Below are 10,275 nucleotides of genomic sequence, written 5' to 3' on the forward strand. Positions count from 1 at the left end.
TGGATGCATGAACAGGTATTAATAACAAAATAATAAAGCTAATCAGTTCCTTATTTTTTGAATTGGCTTTAGAATAAGAGTGGACAAATTTTATTTACTTATTTATTTTACGATGGACTCTCTTTGTTCCTTTGCTTTCATGTAACCCTTTGAAAAGTATTAGCTCACTATTTACCACCACCAAACATGAGGTTCTGTTTCTGTTGTTGTTGCTGCTGTTGTTTTTCCTAGTTCTCCTGTTCTATTTTTCTGTTCCTTGTTTGAATGTTTTGATCCCAAATCACTTCTGACTGTTCTCAGTGTCTTTTAAAACTCAAACAGACCACCTCTTGGCAGCAGGAATTTCCTCACAAAACAGCAATTTCAGGTCTCCTGGTACTGGGCTGCTCAGATAATAAGCAGGTATGTGAGCTGCAGTTAGGAGTGATACTTCTCCTGCTGTGAGACCATGTGGTTCATCCAGCTGAGCTCAAATACTGCCTGCATTGCTGTGATCATTCTGGGTCAGGAGTTTAATGTGTCTATATAAGTGCAATACTACTCTGTTCAATTCCTTGACCTTTCAAACAGGGCATAAGTTGAATTGCTTATAATTTTTCTTCCCTGCGCTAGAAGTTTAAATGGTACTTTCCTTTTTATATATCTGAACACTGTGATCCATGGATAGTGCTTTTCTAAGGGTAAAACAGATGTATTTAGTAGACAAACCCTGGGAGTGTAACTGCAATATTGAGGTGAAAGTGATTATGTCAATTTTATCTTTTATCCTTTATGAAGCTGAGAAAGCACTTGTGCAGCACTACCTCTACATGTAATGGCCAAAAAATTGTGGTTAATTAAAGAAGCTTAAGTTTCTCCTTTATCATCTTGTAAACTGAAGGAAGGAAAACTTCTGCTTATCATCTCCCATTCCAACCGAGCAAACACTAGCCTGTGGGTATAAATGTTCAGTTTTGCTTGAATAGCTTATGTTTTGCTTTGTGTTTGAGTTCTATTTATTGTCAGGAAAATTGCTTTGCAGAAAGTATTTTGTAGAGTTCTTTATTGCAAACTGTATGCAACGATGGTGATTCTTCAGGAAGTCTTTGATTAAAATGCAAACAACCAGACACAATATCTTTTCAGCAGTGGGATGCATCCTCTTTTTTAAAGGGCAGAAAAACACTGCCCTGGCTTAGAGAAAAATGATTTTTTACATGATTTATTCAAAATGCAAGCATGTAATGGTTTTTGTTTTGTTTATTTTAGAGACTTCTATATAATCCGATATAATCCTATTTATTTTCCAATATAATCCAATATAATTCTATTTATTTTCCTCTACAGATTTCTGGGAAAAATGTTGTTAGGAAAATGCGGTGAGGCTTTACTCCTGCTTTGTTCTCTGAAGGTCAAGGGTTTCAGTATTTCTTAACTCTTTAAAACATTTTACAGTTTCTTGTGATGTTCATTTTTGGTCACAAGTATGGAATTCCTAAGTAATCTTAGGCATGTATCTTATGTATATAGGTTAAGTAGAACATGGGACATTTTCTTTGAGCATTTAAATCAAATACTTATTTTAAAAGAGGTCAGGGGATGTTCCTTTAAAGGGATATTTTCTGTTAAGTTTACTGTGGAAATCTTAAAGATTCTGTAAATAAAAGAAGTAAACAAGCTACTGAAGTCTACTGAACAAATGAAAGTTCAGAGTTAGGCAGACCATAGTCAAATAATTCATGAAGTAAAAACGAAGCAAGTCAGAAAACTGATTGTATGAATACTCTAGTTTACTTCAGTACCGCATGAATCAGGTTATCTTCAACCATGACCACTCAGGTGAGGAAGTAGTCAGTGGATGCAGAAAAAACAAATTCTCAAGCACCTGAAAGTCAACAAAACGAGTACCTTAGGTGATGGTTAGCTTTATTTGAAGACGGTTTTGTCTTTTCAGTTACTTGAATAGCATGTTATTTATTGTAAAAGCTCACGGAGAATCCTACTGGAGATATGATTGTTAAGAAAACAAACAAACACATGAACTCTGGACTTGTTGTTCTGCTTCTAGCCTTTAACAAGAATGTTATAAAGAGCTTCAGATATTGGAAACAATGGAACACATCTATGAACTGGCATTGGCACTTAACGATCACAGTTTACTTTAAATGCCTTTGCACTAATATCCACTTAGTCATATTTTCCTTTAATATTGATGCTGTGAACACCATTCACAATGAAGGCAGTTAAGACAATCAACATTCATAGGGACAGAAGGTCAAAGCTTCACTCACCAAAAAGGAAGCCAGCCTGATGAAGGGTCAATTTAAAAGCAAAGAAAACAAACAAAAAAAAAGGTTTTAAAAAGTAATTTGCTTTTAATTGTGATAATACAGATGCTAATTTTGTCTACTCAGACAACTGTAGATCGCCTTTCTTTGTATTCATGAGATGCAAACAAGAAAAGTGGAAACCGGGTTCCATTCCCACATGCAAGGGTTGTTGTACTCTTCGGGAAGAGTATGTAATTGTTCTGTGTTCTGCACAAATGCCTTTGAATTACATATAAATGAGGATGCAGATCATACTACAATTTAGTTAATTTCAAACACTTTATCTCTTTTCAAAAGATTTAGATGCTAATATAGGAATTTCAGCAAGAAGGATTTGTTCTGGAGTCAGACAAAAGCACAAGAAAGGTGGTGATGGCCCCATTGAACTCTCTCATAACATACTTGACTTAAGTAAAAGACAGGAAGATCTCAGGGAGTTATGATTTTATTTTATTTATTTGTTTTCGTTTATTTTGCAATAAAAACACTGGGAGGAAAAAGCCAGTGCAGTGCTGCACTGAGTTTATGTATAAATACAAGGAAAACGCCAGATGAGCCAACAATATAAGGGTCAATTATTCACTGGTGGCATACGAGTAATTTTTATGTTTGTTGTTACTGAATTGTTTTGCATTTACAGAGATAGTTAAGAGGTTTCAGAACAAATTTCCTATTTCTGCCTGAGCTCGGAGATGCCTAGATAACCTTAAATCTGGTAACCTTAAATGATGGTTGTAATTATTGTGAGATTTGAATTCAGCTCTGCTGTCTTCTCATTCTACAGAGGAAGATTTTCTTTGAAGAACAGAAATAAGTTTGGCTGAGTGTTGTCTCATTGCAGAAATTTAGAGCTGAAGCTCACTAACACAATCCATCCCTAACTAGACTTTTCTCATTTTGCAAATTGCCGAAGATCTGAAACTTTGTTAGACAAATGATTAAAAATAGCAGGAGATGACTTACTGAGTGCACACTTTTCTTGAATCACTTTCAAGGGAGTACAACATTTATTATTTTCAAATATGCAAACAGTTACAAATGAATAAATCTCGAAGCTTGGAAAGTTATTCCTATTAAGAATTATTTTTTTCCATTCAACATTTTTTCATTCTCTAAGGTAGGAATGTAATAGGAAGAAGATAGGAGAAGGTTCTAATATATAGCTGTAAGACTACTATATTAGAATTGTGTGTGGGGAGCAGCTCAGGAGTGTAATCTAAAATACAAGTGGAAAAGTTCAGTACTGGTCTTTTAAATACATTTTTGTAAACCTGTGCTTCTTACAACTCTGCTGCATAACTTGTAGGAAACAATATAGTATTCATTTATTTCAAGTTCTGCATTTAATGTGCTGATCTACAGCTTATTTAGGAAGAGTCAGAAAACAAGTGCAGCTGCAACTTGGGTTTGTATCAAAATACACATAAAACTAATCATAGCAAATGATTTTTCAGATAGAAGAGAGGATATTTCGAATGGTCGATCTCCTGCAGTTGGATCATATATGAAAATCTGAAGCCATTCTTGAAAATTCGAAAAGATGGACTTTTCTTCTTTTGTGGTTATGGAGTACTCCACAATGTATTGCTAGCTATTAAGTTAATAACTGTGATTTTTTTCTGTATTTGATTTTACATAGAATACAACTGAATTTTTGACTTTATTTATTTATTTATTTGGCTTGTGTTGCAAAAACTGGAGGTGAATATTGGTCCTACTTCCTGAGTTTCATTATGTTGCCTGAGCAAAAATAGGAATAAAATAGAAATTAAAATTAAACTTTTTTTATGTTCACGTTTCTCCAATGACCCAAAACAATATTAAAATGACTTCCATCTCTTGATCCTTTGCTTTTGATCACTGTAGTTTTCATTTACCCGTCACAGACCCTGTATAAACGTGCAGCATCCCAGTGCATACTGCTTTCAAGTGTCTAAAACTTCACAAGAATGATTACTTAGTATAAACATATCCAAAAGAATATCCAAAATGACTTCATCTAGATTAAAGACTTCCAGAAAATGACAGTAATTGCTCTGGAGACTTGGCCTGTTTATTTTCTTTATAATATGGTAGATCACTGGGGAATGGCAGTGTAAACTTCATGCCATGCTGCCACTTTGGTTCTATTGTACACCAGTGGGGACTGAAGAAACAGATTTGATTTTTTATGAGTGTTTATATTGTCTCAGTAGAATGCAAACAGGACTACTTGTAATGGCTAAGGTGGTGGTTGCAGTGATATAGCTTACTCCTCTAAATTATAAGACTTGTGGCATTATTGTAGCATGCCAGTCACTGTCAGTTTGTAGCTGATCCAAAGATAACAAAGGAGAAGGAGCCACTCTCATCTTGTTTCTTTGTGGGGAGAAAACTGACCTGAGCAGCTGGTGAGACCAGGGCTCTTTCTACATTCTAGCACTTGTTGAAATTGTCTAATTTTCCCCTGCCTCGGCTTCCCAAGCTGTACTGTGTGAGGAGTGATGCTGACTTTCTTTACAAGATATTTTGAGCACCATTCTTGGAAGAGATGTGGGCACTGCTGCCGAATGAGTTTCCTTAAATAAAATCTAAACTCTCAAACATAGGTTTTGAAACTAACTTCAGTACTACAAAATAAAATATAGCTTTTCTTTAATCAATCAAGTGGATTTCTGTTTGTTTTTGTTTGTTTGTTTGTTTTCCTGTTGTTTTTCGAAGTGTAACAAACTAGAATCATAGCTTGGGGCATACTCCCCTATGGAAGCGTAGTTGTAAGTGAAAATTTCAGAAAATCGCCACTAGATGGAGTTAATGATTTTCTAAATTATTCTTCTAGCTCTGTATAGAACAGAATTGTAAAATGATTATCATCACTGAGTTGTTAAGTGGAATATGGTAATTTAAGTAGCTCACCTGTATCTTGTTATAATTGCATTATCTGTTCTTCTTTAGGCTTTACAATTCTATGATTTTTTTTGACACCTCATCTAAAAATATTTTTTATATAATTGATGCACAATAACAATATTTTAATAGATTTCTTTATCAGATTTGCAGCATCCTTTATCAACGCTCAAACTCTCTCTAAACAATTCTTACTATTCTCTTCAAGTCTATCATTGTAAAGGGTAAGTTCAGATCTAGTAGTTTCATGCTTTTCAGTAATTATAAATGGATAAATAAGGTGAATTACCATACCTATAATTTTCATTTCATGCTTAAGATACACTGTTCTGAAAAACAACTCAGAAATCAACAACAATTATGAAATCTTATTTGTTAGGAAGTAAACTCTGCTAAATATACAAGCACAAAGATTCTTGTATCTTGCAGACTTCATCTTTTGATTATTTTCAAGTGTCATCATAAGGGAAATGCTATATATATTTTTTTTCATAGTACAGTACATTACTTAGAATAGTCCAGGTCATTCTTTTCATTGCCAAAACTTTAATCCATTTTTGTCCCATTAAATATAACTAGTTTTTACCAAAGAATATTTTAGATGTGGAGCCCCTTGCCATGGACCATTACTGACATGCCACTTCTGAAGTTGTGCAGAATATACAACCATTCTCAATTCAATGATTTTCAGAGTTTTTTGCCCTTCAGGACGATGCATTATGGCTATATTTTGTAGCGAACAAAAAAGGGAGTCAATATTTTCCTTCAGCAACGTTGCTTTTCTGGGCTTAGAAGTACCAGACAGACTTCTAGTGATTTGCTGAAGAAACCCACTTCATTTTTGGCAAAACAAACATTTGTCAGTTTTTCGAAGGGGAACTCTCTTACTATGTAGTGAATATAATCACAGGTTCACAACACTTTCAATACTATATCTTTTCTAACACAGCTGTAATGTTAAATTTTGTTTCTGCTTTTAATAATAATAATAATAAAAATCTGATTTTAAGCTTAAAGTTTCTGTTACAGGACATATTCATGCTTTCAGACTATTTTACTCTGATTATTAGAATATTAATTAATACTAATAAATGGGTTATTAATGCTGCTGAAAATCCAAGATAACAATTTCAGGAATGCATGCTACATAGTGAAAGTCAAAGAGAGAAATAGACATTATCTAAATATTTTAGAAAAAAAGGTGAGAAACGTATAGCTGTAAAATCCATTGTTGTCTCTAACTATAAAAAAATAATAACTATTTAAGGATTCAAGATAACATGCATCTTATTTCTAATTATTCCCAGGAAAACGAGATACTGAAAATAACTGAAGAGATCCGTATGAATCCATTAGTCCCATGCTTGCTTCATCTTGTTTTTACTGCCAAGTATAAGCAAATATGATATAAGAAAAGAAAAACAGTCGTTTTGAACCCAAAGTCTGTGTTTGGTTGTGTATCTATAATCTGAGCTCTATTATGTCTGTATAATATGAGTGTAGAACACAAGCAGTCATATTCAAGCCCATCTATAGATAAATTTTTCTATTCAGGTTGCTGAGAGCCAGAGCGAGAATTTCTCTAAACTCTGCTTATTACTTCTGGTCAAGTATTGTCCAAAGCACAATTAGTTTGCATAGTGAATTCATATTCTTTTAATCAGCTACTACTGCAGGGTGATAGGTTTAAAAATACACAGTACAATTACTTTCATACATAATGATGTAGCTAAGACTTTAATAGTTTGTGGTGCCTTTTCACATCTAAACAAATAAATGGGTTTATGCAACAATTGTGTTGAAAAAAGGTCACATACTAACAAATGAAATGCAATAAGCAATTCATATATAAGCTTTTTTAATTCTGTAGAGTTTACAAAGATTATTTTCAAACCGTGTGTAGGCTCAGAGTCAGCTATATTATGTATCAGATGATACCATCATTTCTTGGTATAGTTTTTTTTCACTATCCAATTAATTTCAGAGTTATACCATATGGATTTGACTTGTATGCATTTGTAGCTGTTATCAAGAACTTTAATGGCTTACTCTCCTATGAATAAAGCCTTTTCCTTTGTAAAACTAGAAGAATGTGGCAGAATAGAGAAAAGAAGAGTTTTTACACCTCCTTTTGTCAGTCTGAATGATTCACTAGTCACGGTAGGCTGTATGCTCTATGTCAATACAATTAAATAATCAGTACCTGTAAGTTAAATCACTTCTCACACCCACTAGTAAAAATATGACAATAAAGCTATTCCCATTATAGTTTTCTTTTTTTCATTGAACATAATTACATATAGTTTAGAGACTACAGCTATAAGACATAAAAAGATACCTAAAACTTTTTTCTCTGTAGGTGACATATTAAACAAAAGGAAAGATATATTTCTGCAGAAGTACAGTTTGTTATTTTTACAGGGACAAGACATTGAGGCACAGTAAAGTATCTTTTGTTTATTTAATTATAGTCCCTAAATTGTCATTAGCATACTAGAAAAATATTACTTTTGACTTGATAATTAACTACATGATGCAGTAGTTTTAAAATGGACATATATTTTTATATATGAAATGTTGGCTTAACACTTGCACTGTTTCAGTACAAAAAGGATACTCATTCTTATTATGAGTTGCATGGCTAGATCTTTCAAGTACCTGTAATGGATCTTGAAAGCTCAATGGATCTTCTAGCTTATGCATCTGTGATTCTGGAACTCTTTAAGAGAAAAGATTTTAAGCTTTCTTTAGGGAAATAATTATGGCATTTAGATTTTATGTCTTTTTATCCAATTTAGAAATACCATAAATTTCTAATTAAAAGGCAGATGACATTCAGTCTTAATAAGGATGAGTACCAGTTATTCAAGCAGTGGAAGTATTATATGAAAGAGAGGTGAGGGCAGTGCAAAGAATTATTAGGAATATACCTAAACAGGTAAATTTTGTTGGTTTGCAGTGAAAGTGACTTCAGAATTTATATACTGAAGTTTGTAAATAATTTAGCATTTGTCAACAAATGTTATGCAAGTTACATTGTGTGCCTCCGGTGGCGCAGCGGTAGAATTCCCGTTTGCAACACCAGGGGGCCCGGGTTCGAATCCCCCCCTGTGGAGCAAGGGGTAGAAGTGCCGCTCTGCTACACAGAGGGCTCGAATCCCGGGAGTTGGACTCGATGATCTCTAAGGTCCCTTCCAACTCGCACAATACTATGATACTATGATGATACATTTATTTTAGAACATAATTTGATGTAATATTAGAATGCACGATAGATCTTCAGTATCATAGGAAAGGAGATGGTCAAACTGGTGCCTTTTGAGACATGTTTGATACCCCATCCCTGGAGACTTTCAAGGTGAAGCTGGATCAGGTCCTGGGCGACCTGATCTAGCTGTAGTGTCCCTGCTCATTGCAGGGAAGTTGGACTAGATGGCGTTCTGAGGTCCCTTACAACTCTAAGGATTATATTTCCCCTACAGCAGGAATCCAGGTCATTAGTCCTAAAAACACAGAACAGGCAAGATAACTGACTATAACTAGTGAATTTCGTGAATGCAGTATTACAAACTGCACAATTGGCAGTATCTCTCTCTTTCAGTAGGCAGATCTCTGTAATTCTGCAGTTTCCGGGGGTAGCTAAAATTGTACTTTGCACTTGGACAGTTTTTTAAACAATAATTGTGATTTTTCCGATATTAAGTATGAGCCACGTTTACATCAATACATGACTCTTATCAATAATTGTATCCTTACTCATACAACTTATTGAGCACTCTGCTTGTAGTATTTAAATCAACTATTTCTTTTCTGATACAGAAATACACTGTGAACAATTCTGCCATGTAATTTGTGATCGTAATACAGGTTTTCAAAATAATTCCTATTTATTTATGGTTCGGATACTTTTCCCAATGCATTCCAAAATTCAAGGTATGTCCTTATACATTTGGGCCATATACTATGTATATATATTTTTGCCGTTTGGTTATTCAATAGTTAATATAAGCAGAAGGATACAAATTAAGTTTTTAGCTGGAGTGCCGACTGATTAGTTTTTCATGAGAAAGAAATCTGTGGTTTTACATATGGTTTTAAGATCCACAGCACCAGTGATATTTATGAACACATAGTAGGTGTTCATAATTGAGTATGTTTGTGTGCATGTAAAGTGGAATTTTATTGAAGAATCTGAGGTAGGTTGTCATGGAGATTAAAAGCTTTGAAATACTATTCGTTGGTTCTAGTTGTGTTTGCTGGGCTTCAGGATATTTGTTCCACTTATTGAAACTTTCATTGTAAGAACAGTTACACTTTTGTCTTCATTGCAAAAGCTACTCTAACAGGCTTAGTAAATAGGGATGTGGTAAGCATATCCCACTTAAAGGAACTAAATGCTGTAGTTTATTTTGGATTAACATTACAATTTTAGTTTCCAGACTATTTAGTTTCCAGACTATTTTTTTTTCTTTTTCTTTTTTTTTTCTTTTTCTTTTTTTCTTTTTTCTTTTTTCTTTTTTCTTTTTTTTCCATGGTAGTATTTCAGGATATTTAAAAGCTGTCAGAAAATTGTCAACTTCCCAAACTTTCTGAAACCCTACCAAGAAAAAAAATAAAAAGGAAGTTCTGATGATCAGCAAATGAAAATATTTGGTTTAGATAAAAATGATAAAGAAATGAAAAGCATCACGTATGTTTAGCTAGAGGTTGCTTTTACAGTATTATGTACATTTTCGACTTTATTTGTATGAAAAGGTAGATAATTTCTTAAATAATTAGAATAAAAACTTATTGACAAGTTTACCTTCAAAGAGCATTGTTTTCTTTATGAGATCATGGATGTTTTGTAGTTAGTATGGTTGTTTTCCTAACCAATAAATCAATGAATGCTGCAACAAATGCTACAGATGTACATAACATCACACACTCTTTGAATGAGTAATACAGTTTTCATAACAGACTTGAAGTGATGATTATTAACCAGAATTATATATATTTATATTTAAACTGACACTACAGAATTCTTTTGAGTCTTGACAGATATGTGGAATATTTAAATGGAGTAATTGTAGTTACCAGA

The sequence above is a fragment of the Excalfactoria chinensis genome, chromosome 5 (genome assembly GCF_039878825.1).
Source record: "Excalfactoria chinensis isolate bCotChi1 chromosome 5, bCotChi1.hap2, whole genome shotgun sequence".
In the NCBI taxonomy this organism is placed as follows: Eukaryota; Metazoa; Chordata; class Aves; order Galliformes; family Phasianidae; genus Excalfactoria; species Excalfactoria chinensis.